At 40.6% G+C, this 19608-nt stretch overlaps 1 protein-coding gene and 1 long non-coding RNA gene across 6 annotated transcripts in view; one reads left to right on the forward strand and one right to left on the reverse strand.

The window, feature by feature from the left end:
* The window catches only part of ZNF567 (zinc finger protein 567), a 70977-nt gene that overhangs the window by 3764 nt on the left and 47605 nt on the right, over positions 1-19608 (reverse strand). The gene's annotated exons all lie outside the window — the stretch shown is intronic.
* LOC144378787 (uncharacterized) overlaps positions 239-19608 on the forward strand; it is a 48985-nt gene continuing 29615 nt past the window's right edge. For 2 of the 5 annotated variants that reach the window (XR_013444306.1, XR_013444307.1), the window contains exons 1-3: positions 240-1162; positions 1997-2057; positions 15340-15383. This is a non-coding gene — a long non-coding RNA (uncharacterized LOC144378787). Of the gene's footprint in view, positions 1163-1996; positions 2058-15339; positions 15384-19608 lie in introns of all 5 variants that reach the window. The other 3 variants (XR_013444305.1, XR_013444309.1, XR_013444308.1) reach the window with 3 other exon arrangements.

Below are 19608 nucleotides of genomic sequence, written 5' to 3' on the forward strand. Positions count from 1 at the left end.
TTAAACCTAAATATTTTAGTAGTTTCATTAAATGTACATAAGAAAGTATGTTTCTAAACTTGAGGGTCTCAGCTGATAAAATCAAGCATTTCATAACAATTATTTTGCAACCTTCTTTCTTGCTTTAAAAGCATGTTAAATTAGCATTTTAATCCATACGAAACATGTCTATTTTAACATAAAAACCCATTTTATGTTGTCTATCATATAATAGGTTACTTTTTCCTCCTGTCAACCTTCAAAGAAAACTGATGCTCCAGAAAGATGCCTCCTTACCATTTTACGGATGAGGCTTAGGGGTTAACTGGTGATAAACAGATACGATCCTGCTCTCCCAAATAGGTGACCCATATTCATATATACACAACACCCAGTCACACCCTGCGGTCGCAACACAGCATCTCCGGACTCACCTCTGCCCCGCCGCCTTCTTCACCTGAGGGCGTCCCTCGGGCGCGTCCCCACTTCCCCCTGCAAGACCGTGATTCTTTCCCGGTCGCCGCCTCCACGAGGTCCCGAAAGAGACGACTAGGTCCCACCTTCACTCACCCTCAGCGCTGAGCGACCGAGGCTTGCACTCACCGACGAAGATGAAATGTCATCCCTTTGCATGCAGAGGGCGAACTAGAACCTCCAGAAATCTCCCGGGCGCCGCCGGTCGGATTCCGGCGGCCAGGACCAGGTGTCCGCTCGCATTCTGGCCTGAGTGGCTGCTTTTCTGGCCTGGACTACATTTCCCACAGACGCTGCGGCTCGAGGCTGCGTCCGCCGAGAACGCGGCGTCTCGTCCGGTGCCTACGGCGACGCTCGAGCTGCCCGGGGTGAGGCGGCTGAAGGCCTGGCGGGTGCATCCCGCCGACCCGCTCCGCCTACCAGCCGCTCGGCGTCGGGCCTCGCGGTTGTTTGGCGCGGAGAAGCTGTAGATGAGCACGAGCCCAGCTCGCGCGCTGAGATGAATCCGGAGGCCTGCTGCCCGCTTCCGGACTGCGTTTTCCAGGGGACTCGCAGGCGGACGCTACATTCCTCAGGATTTCGGCCGCTTTGCGGGATGGCGGGACCGTTGGCTTCCCGAGTTAGCCGCTGCGGGGCCTTTGGAGTCCGGTGCAACTTGGCCGGTTTGGGCCAGACCGGAACTAGGGAAGGACTAGGGTGAGGAGTTCAGGTAGGAGCATTTCGTGTCCGGAGCGGGCTGAAGAGAAGAGAGAGAGTTGAGTGAGTGAGTGTGTGTGTGTGTGTGTGACAGAGAGAGACAGAGAGCTAGAATAAGAGAGAGAGAGGAGGGAGGGAGAGGGGATGGGAGGGGGAGAGAGACTAATTGTGATTGTTACCGCGTGTCGTCGTGGTGTGTGATTGTGACTGTATGTGGTGATGACTCTGGGTGATGGAGTAGGGTGCTTGGGACTGTGCGTGTTCCCAGAATGGGTATGTGATTGTGACTGCATGACTGCACCATCGTGCACAGGGATGTAGAGGGCCGGTGATTGTGCAGTTGGGACTGTGTCCCGCGGTGAGGGAGTGTGTGTGATTTTGGGAACGTGTGCGGCATCGTGTGTGTGTGTGTGTGTGTGTGTGTGTGTGTGAGTCTGTGTGCAGGTGTGACTAGTGTGACCCCCTTGGGGGATGTGTGTGTGTGTGTGATTGTGATTGGCTGTGGGGCAGTGGGTATGTGGGTGTGGGGAGGCTGTGTGATTCTGACTTTGTGTGTCCCCAAGGTGTGGTATTATATGTAAGCGAGTGACCTGGTACAGCACCATGTTTGCACATGGGGTGGAGGGTGTTACTCACCACTCTATCCAGGAGACATCTGTGAGTTCATGACAGATTCTGGCCTTTCCTGTAACTACATTAGGCTGGACTCTCTAGTCTTCCCTGACTTTCCTTTGTATGTGTGTGGGGACAGTGAGCGACTGGAGTCCCTAAAGTATATGTTCCAACCTGGTCAACTGGAATTCCAAGAAAAGCCAGTGTCTCATCAATTTCTTTTCTCTTTCTACAGTTTCTATTGCTAAGAGGAAGAGTAAAGAACGATTATTGAACATCTAGAGGCCAAGATCAAGGTGCTTTGGGGTTTTTTTCTTTCTTCCCTGAAATAGTTCTTGTTTCTCAGAGCATAATTTTTTCCCTCTCCTGACAGTTCCTGCCTACCAAAAGCCCATTCAACAAACCTTGTCCATAGTACTTCCCATTTGGATTGAGTCCAAAGACTCAATTTTTTAATCTATCCCCTCCCTCTTAGTATTAATTGGGCAGTTTCTTCTGTGTGCCAGATCTCTGCTAAGATCTCTGCTGGTCTAGTGAGGCAAATACAAGAGCCTTTATCCTAACAGAATTGTTGGAAATAAGATTACCTTGTATGTAACATCACACACCACAGTCCTGGTACCGAAAGCCATGCAATTTATGGGATGGTGTTGGTTAGTCTCAGTCCAAGTAAGTAATAAGATCTTTCACTTTGGCAGTATTTTTGAAGTATAAATGAGATTGGGGGCTTGATCAAAGAGTTCTATACCAATAAGACCAGGCTTTACCCGGTAATCTGTGAGTAAACACTTGGACCAGTTTCCAGGTCTGTTTTGAATTAAGTGCTCAAATGGTCCTCATTGGGGTACTCAACCTGGAATCCACGTCCATCATTGACTTCTAAAGGGAAAGAGACTGTAATGATACTAAGGATTACAAAAAAGATGGATAGATTTAAAAACAACACCGTAGGACAATCTTTGAGATAATAATAGCCAAAACGAGCTTCATAAATAAGGAAATTTTAAGTAATTCCTGCTATACGGGCATTTTATGCAGTTAATTGAAACTGTGTTTGAGATAGAGCATATGCATTTTCAACATTGTGACTAACACCTATGCCCAGGTGAAAGGGCAGTTCAGATACTGGAAGCCTTTGCATGTAAAAGTTCAGCTGATCCACATCTAGGCCACAGTCTTCTCTCATTTGATCTGTGCAGTAGCCTATTAACTGGTCTCTACTTCCTCCATTGCCTGCCTAAAATTATTTCTTAACACAATAGCCAGGGTGATTCTTCCAAAATGTGGGTCAGATTATGTCACTTCTTGACTTAAAGCTTTCTGTGGTTTCCCATCTCAGAATAAAAACCAAAGTCTCTACAGTTGTTTATATAGCCCTGTGTGATCTGGCTCTCTGTTAACCTGACTCTATCTTCTGTAAATTTTTTTGTAACTTAATTCTGACCCCTCTGCGTATGAGTTTGATGATTCCCCTGCCTGGAATTTTCTTACTCCTGATATTGGCATCACTTACTCCTTCACTTTCTTCAAGACTTAACTCAGACATCACCAAATTGGAAAAGCCATCCTTGACCACCCTGTATAGAATAGCATCTCAACCAGTGTACTTCCTATCACCCTTGTCCTATTTAATTTTTCTCCATAGCTCTTATTATCATTTTTTCACTGAGACATAATTGACATATAACATTAGTTTCAGGTGTACAACATAATTCAATATATATATATTTTGTGAAATGATCTCATAAATTTAGTTAACATCCATCACCACACAGTTTTTTTTTTAAAGATTTTATTTATTTGCCAGAGAGAGAGCACAAGCAGGGAAGTAGCAGGCAGAGGGAGAAGCAGGCTCCCCACTGATCAGGGAGCCTGATGCAGGTCTCGAACCCAGGACCCTGGGATCATGACCTGCGCCAAAGGCAGACACTTAACTGACTAAGCCACCCAGGCGTCCCCATCACCACACATAGTTAATAAATTTTTTTCTTCTTATGATGAGAACTTTTAAGATCTACTCTCTTAGCAACTTTCAAATAGTGTTTACAACAAAGTTATTAACTATAGTCAACATGCTATATATTACATCCCTAGGAGTTACTCATTTTATAACTGGAAGTTTATACCTTTTGACCACTGTCACCCATTTTGCCTTCCCAGCTTCCCACATCTGGAAACACCAATCTATTCTCTGTATCTCGAGTTCAGTTTTTTAATTTTTTAATTTTTTTAAGATTTCCACATATAAGTGAGATTATACAGTTTCTTTCTCTGACTTATTCCATTTAGCATAATGCCCTCAATGTCCATCTGTGTTGTTGCAAATGGCAGGGTTTCCTGCATTTCTTTAAAAAAAATTAATTCTGGTATAATTAACATTCAGTGTTAATTAGTTTCAGGTGTACAATATAGTGATTCATCAATTCTCTACATTATTCAGTGCTCTCAAGATAAGTGTGCTCTTAATCCCTTTCAACTATTTCACCCAACCCTTCACCCACCTCCCCTCTGGTAACCATCTGTTTGTTCTCTGTAGTTAAGAAGCTGTTTTTTGGTTTGTCCCTTTTGTTCGTTTGTTTTGTTTCTTAAATTTCACATATGAGTGAAATCATATGGTATTTGTCTTTCTCTGACTGACTTATTTCACTTAGCTTTATACCCTCTAGATCTATCCATGTTGTTGCAAATGTCAAGATTTCATTCTTTTTTTATGGTTGAGTAATATTCCATTGTGTGTGTGCATGTGTGTGTGTGTGTGTGTGTGTGTGTATACACACCACATCTTCCTTATCTATCATTAGACATTTCCATAATTTGGCTATTGTAAATAATGCTGCAGTAAACATAGGGGTGCATATATCTTTTTAAATTAGTATTCTCTGGGTAAATACCCAGTAGTGGAATTACTGAGTCATATGGTAATTCTATTTCTAATTTTTAAAAAATACTTATTTATTGGGGCACCTGGGTGGCTCAGTCATTAAGCATCTGCCTTTGGCTCAGGTCATGATCCCAGAGTCCTGGGATCGAGCCCTGAGTTGGGCTCCCTGCTCCACGGGAGGCCTGCTTCTCCCTCTCCCACTCCCCCTGCTTGTGTTCCCTCTCATGCTGTGTCTCTCTGTGAAATAAATAAATAAAATCTTTAAAAAATATATTTATTTATTTATGAGAGAGAGAACACGAGCAGGGGGAGGAGCAGAGGGAGAGAATCTCCAGCAGCAGACTCCCTGCTGAGGGTGGAGCACCACACAGGGCTCAACCCCATGACCCTGAGATCATGACCAGAGCCAAAATCAAGAGTTGAATGTCCACCCGACTGAATGACCCAGGAGCCTATTTCTAATTTTTTGAGGAACCTTCATACTGTTTTCCACAGTGACTGCACCAGTGTGCATTCCAACCAACAGTGCATAAGAGTTCCTTTGTCTCCACATCCTTACCAACACTTGCTGTTTCTTGTGTTTTTCATTTTAGCCATTCTGACAGGTGTGAGGTGATATCTCATTATGGTTTTGATTTGCATTTCTCTGATGACCAGTGATGTTGAGCATCTTCATGTGTCTGTTGGCCATCTGTATGTATGTCTTCTTTGGAGAAATATCTGTTCATGTCTTCTGCCCTTTTTATTTTTTATTTTTTTATTTTTTTTATTTTTTTTAAAGATTTTATTTATTTATTTGAGAGAGAGAGAATGAGAGAGAGCACATGAGAGGGGGGAGGGTCAGAGGGAGAAGCAGACTCCCTGCCGAGCAGGGAGCCCGATGTGGGACTCGATCCAGGGACTCCAGGATCATGACCTGAGCCGAAGGCAGTCGCTTAACCAACTGAGCCACCCAGGCGCCCTCTTCTGCCCTTTTTAAAATTGGATTATTTGTTTTTTGGGTGTGAGTTGTATCAGTTCTTTATATATTTTGAATACTAACCCTTTATCAGATATGTCATTTGCAAATATCTTCTCCCATTTGGTGGGTTGTCTTTTAGTTTCATTGTTTCCTTTGCTGTGTAGAAGTTTTTACTTTGGCATAATAAATTATTATTTTTAAAGATTTTGTTTTTAAGCAATTTCCACACCCAGTGTGGAGCTCAAACTCACAACCCTGAGATCAAGAGCCACATGCTCCACCGACTGAGCCAGCCAGGTGCCCCAGTTACAATACATTATTCTTGCTTCTGTTTCCCTTGCCTTAGGAGGCCTATCTAGAAAAATGTTGCTATGGCCAATGTCAGAGAAATTACTACCTGTGTTCTCTTTTAGGATTTTTGTGGTTTCAGGTCTCATATTTAGGTCTTTAATCCATTTTGAATTTATTTTTGTGTGTGGTGTAAGAAAGTGGTCCAGTTTCATTCTGTTGCATGTAGCTGTGCAGTTTTCCCAATACCATTTGTTGAAGGAACTGTCTTTTTCCCATTATATATTCTTGCCTCCTTTTTCAAAGGTTAATTGACCATATAATCATGGGTTTATTTCTGGGCTCTCTGTTCTGTTCTATTGATCTATGTATGTTTCTGTTTTTATGCCAGTACCATACTGTTTTGATTACTACAGCTTTGTAGGATATCTTGAAATCTGAGATTGTAATTCCTGCAGTTTTGTTCTTTTTCAAGATTACTTTGGCTATTTTTTTTTTTTTTTTTTGTGGTTCCATACACATGGATTTTAGGATTATTTGTTCTAGTTCTATGAAGAATGCTCTTGGTATTTTGATGGCAATTGCATTAAATCTGTAGATTGCTTTGGGTATAGTATAGACATTTTAATAGTACTTGTTCTTCCAGTCCATGAGCATGGAATATCTTTTCATTTCTTTGTGTCATCTTCAGTTTCTTTCATCAGTGTTTTATAGTTTTCAGAGTATAAATCTTTTAAACTCCTTGGTTAAGTTTATTCCTAAGTATTTTATTATTTTTGGTGCAATTATAAATGGGACCATTTTTTAAATTTCTCTCTGCTGCTTCATTATTAGTGTATGGAAATACAATAGTATTTTGATTTTGTGTCCTGCCACTTTACTGAATTCATTTATCAGTTCAGGTAGTTTTTTGGTGGAGTCTTCCAGGTTTTCTATATATAGTATCACATCATTTTCAAATAGTGAAAGGTTTACTTCTTACCGATTTGGATGCCTTTTATTTCTTTTTTGTTGTCTGATTGCTGTGGCTAGGACTTCCAGTACTATGTTGAATAAAAATGTTGAGAGTGGACATCCTTGTCTTGTTCCTGATCTTAGGGGAAAAGCTTTCCATTTTTCACTGTTGAGTATGATGTTAGTTGTGGGTTACTTGTATATGGCCCTTATTATGTTGAGGTATGTTCCCTCTATACCTACTTTGTTGAGGGTTTTTATCATGAATGGATGTTGTACTTTGTCAAATACTTTTTATCTATTGAAATGATCATAGGGTTTTTATCTTTTCTCTTGTTGATGGTGATTTATTATATTGATTGATTTACAAATATTGAACCACCCTTGCATCCCAGGATTAGATCCCACTTGATAGTGGTAACTGATTTTTAATGTATTGTTGGATTCAGTTTGCTAATATTTTTTTGTTTTTGTTTTATCATTATTTTATTTTTTTTTTTTTTACAGAAGTTTATTCTTAAATGTACAACAGGATCTAAGACAACACTTCATTCCAGCTATAGGTAGCAACAGATGCTATGACAGGGAATCCAGATGTTTAAACAGGAATGGAATTAAGGATCATCATTGCCTCGGGCACAAGGAACAGCTTACTTTTTGCCAGATCTCTTAATTACACCTGTGGCCAGGGGGCCCTTCCCCCCGGCCTTCGCTTTTAGCTCCTCAAGTTTCTTCTGCTCCTCTTTCTGTTTCTGCTTGAATGCCTTATCTCGTCCATCTCCTTGGCCTGCTTCTTGGGCTGCTTCAGGGGCTTCTTGCCACCTTCGCGGCCGGACATGGCACCTGCCGCCCCTCCCCCAGACCCTGCCCGCGGAAGCGGCCAGTATGCTAATACTTTATTGAGGATTTTTGCATCTATGTTCATCAGAGATACTGGCTTGTAGTTCTCTTTTTTTGTAGTGTCTTTATCTGGTTTTGGTATCAGGGTAATGCTGGCCTCATAGAATGAATTTGGAAGCTTTCCTTCCTGTTCTATTTTTTGGAATAGTTTGAGAAGAATAGGTATTAATTCTTCTTTAAATGTTTGATAGAATTTACCTGTGAAACTGTCTGGTCCTGGACTTTCCTTTGTTGGGAGTTTTTTGATTACTGAATCAATTTCATTGCTAGTAATTGGTCTGTTCAAATTTTCTATTCCTGATTCAATTTCGGGAGCTTATATATTTCTAGGAATTTATCCATTTCTTTTAGGTTTTCCAATTTGTTGGCAAATAATTTTTCATAATAGTCTCATAATCTTTTATTTATTTATATTTATAATCTTTTATTATGTTATTTCTCCTCTTTCATTTCTAATTTTGTTTATTCGAATCCTCTCTCCTTTTTAAAAAATTCATGAATCTGGTTAAAGGTTTATCAATTTTGTTGATATTTTCAGTGAACGAGCTTCTGGTTTCAACGATCTGTTCTATTGCTTTTTTAGTTTCTATTTTGTTTATTTCTGCTCTAATCTTTTTTTTTTTTAAGATTTTATTTATTTATCTGACAGAGACACAGTGAGAGAGGGAACACAAGCAGGGGGAGTGGGAGAGGGAGAAGCAGCAGCAGCCTTCCAGCTGAGCAGGGAGCCTGACATGGGGCTCGATCCTAGGACCCTGAGATCATGACCTGAGCCGAAGGCAGACGCTCAACCGACTGAGCCACCCAGGCGCCCCTATTTCTGCTCTAATCTTTATTACATTTGCTTCCTTCTACTTGTTTTGGGTTTTGTTTATTCTTTTTTCTAGCTCCTAAAGGTCTATTGTGCAATTGTTTATTTGAGATTTTTCTTGTTTCTTGAGAGAGGCTTCTATTGCTGTAAACTTCCCTATTTATTTATTTATATTATATTATATTATATTTATTTTTAAAAGATTTTATTTATTTATTTGTCAGAGAGAGAGAGAGCTCAAGCAGGGGAAGAGGCAGAGGGAGAGGGAGAAATGGGTTCCCTGCCGAGCAAGGAGCCCGATGTGGGACTCAGTCCCAGGACCCTGGGATCATGACTTGAGCCGAAGGCAGACGCTTAACCAACTGAGCCACCCAGGCATCCCTTTATTTTTAAAAAAGATTTTATTTATTTGACACGGAAAGAGCGCACAAGCAGTGGGAGAGGGAGAAGGAGAAGCAGACTCCCCACTGAGCAGGGAGCCTGACCTGGGGCTCGATCGCAGGACCCTGAGATCATGACCTGAGCCGAAGGCAAACGCTTAACTGACTGAGCCACCCAGGCACCCCATATCTGCTTTTTTAAACTAGTTTTGATGTCCACATTTTAATTTCTGATATTGGTAATTTTGTGTTCTCTTTTCTCTTGACCAGTCTAGTAGAGGTTTATCAATTTTATTAATCTTTCCAAAGAATTTTTTTAGAACCAATTTTTTTTCATTTAAATTTTAGTTAACATACAGTGCAATATTGGTTTCTGGAGTAGAATTCAGAGATTCATCACTTACATACAACATCCAGTGCTCATCCCAACAAATGCCCTCTTTAATACCCAATATCCATCTAGCCCATCCCTTCCTCCATCAACCCTCAGTTTGTTCTCTATCGTTAAGGGTCTCTTATGGTTTGTTTCCCTCTCTCCTTTTTTTTTTTCTTTCCCACCTTCCTATATGTTCATCTGTTTTCTTTCTTAAATTCCACATATGAGTGAGATTATATGGTATTTGTCTTTCTTTGACTGACTTATTTCACTTAGCATAATACACTCTAGCTCTATCCATGTCATTGCAAATGGCAAGATTTCATTCTTTTTGACAGCTGAGTAATATTCCATTGTATATACGCTACATCTACATCTTCCTTTTTTTTTTTTTTTTTTTTTAAGATTTTATTTATTTAGGGTGCCTGGGTGGCTCAGTTGGTTGGGCGACTGCCTTCGGCTCAGGTCATGATCCTGGAGTCCCGGGATCGAGTCCCACATCGGGCTCCCTGCTCAGCGAGGAGTCTGCTTCTCCCTCTGACCCTCCTCCCTCTCGTGCTCTCTCTCATTCTCTCTCTTGCAAATAAAAAAATTAATTAATTAATTAAAAAAAAAAGATTTCATTTATTTGTCAGAGAGAGAGAGCACAAGCAGGGGGAGCGGCAGGCAGAGGGAGAAGCAGGCTCCTCGCTGAGCCTGATGTGGGACTCGGTCCCAGGACCCTGGGATCATGACCTGAGCTGAAGGCAGATGCTTAACCGACTGAGCCACCCAGGCATCCCACACTACATCTTCTTTATCCATTCATCAGTCAATGGACATTTGAGCTGTCTCCATAGTTTGGCTGTTGTTGATAATGCTGCTATGAACATCAGGTGCATGTACTGCTTTGAATCTGTATTTTTGTATCCTTTGGGTCAATACCTAGTAGTGTAATTGCTGGTAGTTCTATTTTTAGTTTTTTGAGGAACCTCCATACTGTTCTCCAGAGTGGCTGCACCAGTTTGCATTCCCACCAATAGTGCAAGAGGGCTCCCCTTTCTCTGCATCCTCACCAACAGCTTGTTTCTTGTGTTGTTATCTTTAGCCATTCTGACAGGCATGAGGTGGTATCTCATTGTGGTTTTGATTTGTATTTCCCTGATGATGAGTGATGTTGAGCATCTTTTACATGTGTCTATGAGCCATCTGGATGTCTTCTTTGGAAAAATGTCTCTTCGTGTCTTCTGTCCGTTGCTTAACTGGATTATTTGTTTTTGGGGGGTTGAGTTTGATAAGTTCTTTATAGATTTTTTGATACTAACCCTTTATCAGATGCATCATTTGCAAATATCTTCTCCCATTCTGTAGGCTGCCTTTTAGTTTTGATGATTGTTTCCCTCACTGTGCAGAAGCATTTTAACTTGATGGAGTCCCAGTAGTTCATTTTTGCTTTTGTCTCCTTGCGTCCGGTGACATATCTAGTAAGAAGTTGCTATGGCTGAAGTAAAGAGGTTTCTGCCTGTGTTCTCCTCTAGGATTTTGATAGTTTCCTGTCTCACATTTAGGTCTTTAATCCATTTTGAATTTATTTTTGTGTATGGTGTAAGAAGGTGGTCCAGTTTCATTCTTCTGCATGTTGCTCCCAACACCATTTGTTGCATATATTCATTCCTGCTCTGTCGAAGATTAGTTGACCATAGCGTTGTGGGTTCACTTCTGGGATCTGTACTCTGTTCCATTGATCTATGTGTCTGTTTTTGTGTCAGTACCATACTGTCTGTTTTTTTTTTTTTTAAAGATTTTATTTATTTATTTGAGAGAGAGAGAATGAGAGAGAGCACATGAGAGGGGGGAGGGTCAGAGGGAGAAGCAGACTCCCTGCCAAGCAGGGAGGCCGATGCGGGACTCGATCCAGGGACTCCCGGATCATGACCTGAGCTGAAGGCAGTCGCTTAATCAACTGAGCCACCCAGGCACCCAGTACCATACTGTCTTGATGACTACAGCTTTGTAATACAGCTTGAAATCTGGAATCGTGATGCCTCCAGTTTTGTTTTTCTCTTTCAGGATTGCTTGGACTAGTCAGGGTCTTTTGTGGTTCCATACAAATTTTAGGATTGTTCTAGCTCTGTGAAAAATGCTCGTGGCATTTTGATAGGGATTTCATTAAATGTGTAGATTGCTTTGGGTAGTATAGACATTTTGACAATATTTGTTCTTCCAATCCATGAGCATGGAATATTTTTCCATTTCTTTGTGACGTCTCCAATTTCTTTCATAAGTGTTGTATAGTTTTCAGAGTAAAGATCTTTTAGTTAGGTTTATTCCTAGGTATCTTATTGTTTTTGGTGCGATTGCAAATGGGATCGATTCCTTGATTTCTTTTTCTGCTGCTCTGTAATGGTGCAACCGATTTCTGTACATTGTTTTTATATCCTGAAACTTTGCTGAATTCATGTATAAGTTCTAGCAATTTTTTGGTGGAGTCTTTCAGGTTTTCTACGTAGAGTATCATGTCATCTGCAAGTAGTGAAAGTTTGACTTCTTCCTTGCTAATTTGGATTCCTTTTATTTCTTTTTGTTGTCTGATTGCTGAGGCTAAGACTTCCAGTACTATGTTAAATAACAATGGTGAGAGTGGACATCCTTGTCTTGTTCCTGATCATAGGGGAAAGGCTTTCATTTTTTTCCCCACTGAGGATGATATTAACTGTGGGTCTTTCGTATATGGCCTTTATGATGTTGAGGTATGTTCCATCTATCCCTACTTTGTTGAGGGTTTTTATCAAGAATCAATAGTGTATTTGTCAAATGTTTTTTTTGCATCTCTTGACAGGATTGTATGGTTCTTATCCTTTTATTAATGTGGTATGTCACGTTGATTGATTTGCAAATATTGAACCACCCTTGCAGCCCAGGAATAAATCCCACTTGATCGTGGTGAATAATTGTTTTAATGTACTGTTGGATTCGGTTTGCTAGTATCTTGTTGAAAATTTTTGCATTCATGTTCATCAGGGATATTGGCCTTTAATTATCCTTTTTAGTGTGGTCTTTGGTTTGGAATCAAGGTAATGCTGGCCTTGTAGAATGTGTTTGGGAGTTTTCCTTCCATTTCTATTTTTTGGAACAGTTTGAGAAGAATAGGTATTAACTCTTCTTTAAATGTTTGGTAAAATTCTCCTGGGAAGCCATCAGGCCCTGGACTTTTGTTTGTTGGGAGATTTTTGATTACTGATTCAATTTCTTTGCTGGTTATGGATCTGTTCAAATTTTCTATTTCTTCCTGTAGAACGAATTAATTTTTAATTGATTTTTCTCTATATCTCTACTGTTCTCTTTCACTGATTTCCATGCTGTTATTTTTCTCTGCGTTGGGTTTAATATGCACTTTTTAAATAGTTTCTTTCTTAGATCATTTATTTTGATAACTTTTTAAATTTTGTAATACAGGAATTTGAAGCTAGAAATCTCCGTCCCTTCTATGTAGTTTTATTCAGCTGCCTCTTACAAATTTTAGTATGCCCTATTTTCTTTATTGGGTCAAAAGTTTAATTTTTCCTCATGATTTCTTTTTTTCTTTTTTTTTTTTTAAAGATTTTATTTATTTATTTGACAGAGAGAGACACAGCTAGAGAGGGAACACAAGCAGGGGGAGTGGGAGGGGGAAAAGCAGGCTTCCTGCAGAGCAGGGAGCCCGATGCGGGGCTTGATCCCAGGACCTTGGGATCATGACCTGAGCTGAAGGCAGACGCTTAACGACTGAGCCACCCAGGCGCCCCCCTCATGATTTCTTCTTTAACCTATGGATTCTTCAGAAATATGATGTTTGAATATCAATCATTTTGTAGATTTTTAAAATATTTTTATTACTGATTTCAGGCTTAATTCTTTTGTGCTCAGAGAATATATTCCAAGCCTTTAAATTTATAAGGACTTGCTTTATGGCCCCAAATATGGTGTTTTGTGATGAATGTTTTACATGCTGCTGAAAAGAATATGTATTCTGCTGTTGTTGAAAACAGTATTCTATAAATGTCAAGGTGATTGACAGAGTTGGTCAACTCTTCTTTATTTTTATTGATTTTATGTCTGCTTGTCCTATCAATAAGAGAAGTATGTTGAAATCTCCAGCTGTAATGATAGATTTCTCTATTTTTTTTTTTTCCAGTTCTGTTTTTGCTTTACATATTTTGGAACTCTGTTATTAGGTACATATATATTAGGATTTTTTGTCCCGTTTTACATTACAAAATTTTTTGTTCCTGGTAATATTCCTTGTTCTGAAGTCTACTTTGTCTCATATTAATATAGCCACTCCTGCCTTTTTATGATTAGTTTGCATGTTATATATTTTTCTATATTTTATATAGTATTTTTTAAAGATTTTATTTATTTGGCAGAGAGGGGGAGAGAGAGAGAGCACAAGCAGGCAGAGCAGCAGGCAGAGGGAGAGGGAGAGGCAGGCTTTCCACTGAGCAGAGAGCCAAATGCAGGGCTCAATCCCAGGACCCTGGGATCATGACCTGAGCCGAAGGCAGATGCTTAACCAACTGAGCCACCCAGGAGCCCTTCTTGTCCTATATTTTAAACTGTCTATATGTTTATATTTAAAGTGGCTATCTTTTAGACCGTTTATAGTTTGGTCTTATACTTTTATCCAATCTGACAATCTCTGCCTTTTAATTGGAGTGTTAAGACCAGGAATTGGCAAACTGGTTCCTGGACTAAATCCGGCCTGCCACCTGTTTTTATTTATTTATTTATTTTTTAATTTATTTATTTTTTTTAATTTTATTTATTCATTTGAGACACAGAGATACAGAAAGAAAGAGCATGAGCAGAGGCAGACAAAGAGGGAGAAGCAGGCTCCCCGCTGAGCCAGGAGCCTGATGTGGGGCTCGATCCCAGGACCCTGGGATCATGACCTGAGCCGAAGGCAGACGCTTAACCATCTGAGCCACCCAGGCGCCCCTGCCACCTGTTTTTATAAAGTTTTGTTGGAATACAGTCATCAGATTTGTTTACATGTTTGTAGTGCTTTCATGCTGCAACTGAATAGTTGAATAGTTATGGCAGAGACCATATGGCTCCCAAAACCTAAAACAGTTAGTACCTGGCCCTTTACACATAAAGGTTGACGACCCCTGGTTTAAATCATTATGTTTTAAAGTAATTACCACTGTGGTTGGACTTAATTCTACCATCTTGCCATTGGTTTTGTTTGTTCCATCTGTTTTTGTTTGTTTGTTTGTTTGTTTGTTTTGTGATTCCATTTTATTCCACCATGGCTTATTAGTTATACCTCTTTGTTTTTGTATTTTCTTTAGGGCTTGCTATAATGGCCATAGTACCATCTTTAACATACCACAGTTTTAATTCAAATAATATTATACTATTCCACATACAGTTTAAGAACCTAACAGCAGTACATTTCCATTTCCCCTCTCCCATTCTGTGTGCTATTTTTGTCATATATTTTACATGTATATGTGTTTCCTTTAAGCAGTGAAATTTTACCCTCATGTTTATCACTTCCCATGTTTTCCACATCATGGTGTAGATCCAAATATCTAGCTGTTAGTATTTTCTTTCTGCTCAGTAAATTTCCTTTAATATTTCTTGAAGTGCAGGTATGCCAACAGTGAATTCTCAGCTTTTGTTTGTCTAAAAAAGTCTTTATTTCATCTACACTTTTGAAGGATATTTTTTACTGTGTATAATGTTCTAGGTTGACAATTTTGTCTTCTAACTTGTGTAGTTTCTAATGAAAAGTCAACTATAGTTCTTTGCTCCTTTGTATGCAAAATATCTAGATATCTTTTTTCCTCTGGCTCCTTTAAAAATTTTTTTCTTTATCACTGTGTTTCAGCAACATATTATGATGTGCCTCTGTGTGTGTGTGTCCATTTGTTTCTTCTGTTTGGGGTTTGTTCAGATTCTGGTATCTATGGGGTTTTTATATTTTTTAATCAAAATATTTTAAAGCTGGACATTATTTCTTGAAAGGTTGTTTCTGTTCACCTTCTTTTTGCTCCTTCTTAGACTCCAGTTACACATATGCTGGACTTCTTGGTATCATCCCAAAGGTAATTATTGCTGTTTTTGTTTTGTTTTTTCAGGTTTTTTTTTTTTTCCCTCTGAGCTTTGTTCTAGATAGTTTCTGTTGCTATGTTGTTCAAGTTCACTGGACCTTTTCTGCTACAATGTCTAATCGGCTGTTAGTTCCATACAGAATGTATGGAAATACTGAGATATTCTGTTTTCATCTGTTCTGTCCATTTTGGTTAAAAAAAATATCAAGTTCATGTTTTCCTGTACATTGGATCTTATTTATAGTAACTGTTTTTGACATTTTTGTGTGATGTTTCTATTATCTCTGTCTCTTGCATCTATTTCTATGAATGGATATTTTTCTGGTTTATGGCTCATGTTTATCTGCTTCTTCAGATGTCTGATTCTTTTTTTTTTTTTTTTAAGATTTTATTTATTTATTTGACAGAGAGAGACACAGCGAGAGAAGGAACAAAAGCAGCGGGGAGTGGGAGAGGGAGAAACAGGCCTCCCAAGGAGCAGGGAGCCCGATGCGGAGCTTGATCCCAGGACCCTGGGATCATGACCTGAGCCGAAGGCAGACATTTAATGACTGAGCCACCCAGGCGTCCGGCAGATGTCTAATTCTTTTTTTTTTTTTTATGTTATGTTAATCACCATACATTACATCATTAGTTTTTGATGTAGTGTTCCATGATTCATTTTTGCGTATAACACCCAGTGCTCCATGCAGAACGTGCCCTCTTTAATACCCATCACCAGGCTAACCCATCCCCCCACCCCCCTCCCCTCTAGAACCCTCAGTTTGTTTCTCAGAGTCCATAGTCTCTCATGGTTCGTCTCCCCCTCTGATTTCAGATGTCTAATTCCTGATTAAAAGTTGGATATTCATTTTCTGTCGGCACTCAGAGATTTCTTTATTCTGCTTAGATTCCCCTTCTGTTTTGCAAAGTATGGGGTTCTAAATGCAAAATTATTTTCCTTCCTGGGATCGAGCCCCGCATCGGGCTCCCTGCTCGGTGGGGAGCCTGCTTCTCCCTCTCCCACTCCCCCTGCTTGTGTTCCCTCTCTTGCTGTGTCTCTCTCTGTCAAATAAGTAAAATCTTTCAAAAAAAATAAAATAAATAAAAGATTTAGTTTTCCTCACATATTTGTAACTGATGAAAGTCTGATTAATCTGATTCTTATTCTCTTGTAAGCACACAGCTTTTTCTCTTTTTGAAACATTCACAATTTTTATGTTCATCTTTCAGGTTCTGAATTCTTTCTTTCTCTCTCTCCCTCTTTTTTTTTTAAAGATTTTATTTATTTATTTGACAGAGAGAGACACAGCGAGAGAGGGAACACAAGCAGGGGGAGTGGGAGAGGGAGAAGCAGGCTTTCCCCTGAGCAGGGAGGCCAGGACCCTGAGATCATGACCTGAGCCGAAAGGCAGATGCTTAACGACTGAGCCACCCAGGCGCCCCCCCTCTTTTTTTAAAAGATTTTATTTATTTATTTCAGAGAGAGAGCAAGAGCACAAGTGGGGGGACAGAGGGAGAGGGGGAAGCAGGCTCCCCACTGAGCAGGGAGCCCCACAAGGGGCTCCATCCCAGGACCCTAGGATCATGACCTGAGCTGAAGGCAGATGCTTAACTGACTGAGCCACCCAGGCGACCTATGGTTCTGAATTCTTTCTTTTATTGTGTGGTTTTTGTTTTTTTTTAATTTTTATTTATTTATTTGACAGAGAGAGACACAGTGAGAGAGGGAACACAAGCAGGGGGAGTGGGAGAGGGAGAAGCAGGCTTCCTGCCGAGCAGAGAGCCCGATGTGGGGCTTGATCCCAGGATCCTGGAACCATGACCTGAGCCGAAGGCAGACGCTTAACGACAGAGCCACCCAGGCGCCCCGGTTCTGAATTCTTTCTAAGAACTTTCTTGTTTTATTTATTTTTTGCATTTTTTTTTTTAATACATGTGATTGAATTGGGGCACCTGGATGGCTCAGTTAAGGTTAAGCGTCTGCCTTTAGCTCAGGTCGTGATCTCAGGGTCCTGGGATCGAGACCAGCAGCGGGCTCCCTGCTCAGCGGGGAGTCTGCTTATCCCTCTCCCTCTGCCCCTCCCCCAGCTCGTGTTCTGTCTCTCAAATAAAATCTTTTTTTTAATTCTTTTTTTTTTTTTTTAAGATTTTATTTATTTATTTGACAGAGAGAGACAGCACAAGAGAGGGAACACAAGCAGGGGGAGAGGGAGAAGCAGGCTTCCCGCTGAGCAGGGAGCCCGATGTGGGGCGCGATCCCAGAACCCTGGGCTCACGACCTGAACCGAAGGCAGATGCCCAGCGAATGAGCCACCCAAGTGCCCCTCAAATAAATAAAATCTTAAAAAAATAAATAAAAGAGGGCGCCTGGGTGGCTCAGTCGGTTAAGCGTCTGCCTTCGGCTCAGGTCATGATCCCAGAGTCCTGGGATCGAGCCCCACATCGGGCTCCCTGCTCAGTGGGAAGCCTGCTTCTCCCTCTCCCATTCCCCCTGCTTGTGTTCCCTCTCTCGCTGTGTCTCTCTCTGTCAAATAAATAAATAAAATCTTAAAAAAAAAAAAAAATTAAAGAACAAATAAATAAAAGAGAGGGGCCTGGCTGGCTCAGATGGTTGAGTCTACCTTCGGCTCAGGTCATGATCTCCAGGTCCTGGGATTGAGCCCCATGTTGGGCTCCCAGCTTAGTGGGAAGTGGCTTCTTCCTCTGCCTCTCCCCCTGCTTGTGCTCTGTCTCTGCCTCTGTCTCAAACAAATAAATAAAAAATCTTAAAAAAAAAAATAATAAAAACAAAAAGGCTTAGTAAGCTTATTTAAAAAATACATTTGATTGAATTTAATAAAGCATTGATTGTAATTCCACCATTATTTTATTTATTTATATTAAAAATCACTACATCATGGGGTGCTTCGGTGGCTCAGTTAAGCATCTGCCTTCAGCTCAGGTCATGATCCCAGGGTCCTGGGATTGAGTCTGGGCATCAGGCTCCTTGCTCAGCGGGGAGCCTGCTTTTCCCTCTCCCACTCCCTCTGCTTGTGCACTCTCTCTCTGACAAATAAATAAACATCTGTTAAAAAAAAAATTCTTATGCATGTATGTAAGGAATGTGGGAAGGCCTTTAAGCTTCATGGAGAACTCAACATCTGAAAACCTATAAATGTCTAGAATGTGGGAAGGCTTTTAGTTTTGGCAGAGATCTTAGAGTATACCAAAGTACTCATCCTGGTGAGAAATCCTATGAATGTGGAAAGACTTTTAGTTTGGGCAGGTATGTAAGAGTACACCAGAAAATTCATACTGGTGAAAAACCCTATTAATGTAAGGAATGTGGGAAGGCCTTTAGAATACATCAGCATCTCACTCAACATCTAAAATTCATAGTAGTGTGAAACCCTATAAAAGTAAAGAATGTGGGGTGCCTGGGTGGCTCAATCATTAAGCGTCTGCCTTCGGCTCAGGTCATGATCCCAGGGTCCTGGGACCGAGCCCTGCTTCGGGCTCCCTGCTCAGCGGGATGCCGGCTTCTCCCTCTCCCACTCCTCCTGCTTGTGTTCCCTCTCTTACTGTGTCTCTCTCAAATAAATAAATAAAATCTTTAAAAAAAAAAAAGTAAAGACTGTAGGAAAGCTTTTAATTTTGGCAAAGACCTTAAAATATACCAGCATACTGGGGTGCCTGGGTGGCTCAGTCGGTTAAGCGTCTGCCTTCGGCTCAGGTCATGATCCCAGAGTCCTGGGATCGAGCCCCGCATCAGGTTCCCTGCTCCGTGGGAAGCCTGCTTCTCCCTCTCCTACTCCCCCTGCTTGTGTTCCCTCTCTCGCTGTGTCTCTCTCTGTCAAATAAATAAATAAAATCTTAAAAAATATATATATATACCAGCATACTCATTTTGGTGAGAAACGCTGTAAATGTCAGGACTGTGAGAAGACCTTCAGCTCTTTGAGATACTTTAGAGTACACCAGAAAATTCATATTGATGAAAAACCCTATGAATATAAGGAATGTGAAAAACCATTTATATTGCATGAACAACTCAATTGACATCTAAAATTCATAAAGGTGAGAAATCTTATGAATGTAAGGAATGTAGGAAAGCCTTTAGACTGCATTCACACCTTAAAGGTCATCACAGTATACATACTAGTGAGAAGCCCTGTGAATGTAAGAAATGTGGCAAGGTCTTTAGACAGAATTCAGCTTACCCAACATCACTATGTACACTAAAGAGAATACTAAAGAG

Source organism: Halichoerus grypus, chromosome 15 (genome assembly GCF_964656455.1).
Source record: "Halichoerus grypus chromosome 15, mHalGry1.hap1.1, whole genome shotgun sequence".
Taxonomy (NCBI): domain Eukaryota; kingdom Metazoa; phylum Chordata; class Mammalia; order Carnivora; family Phocidae; genus Halichoerus; species Halichoerus grypus.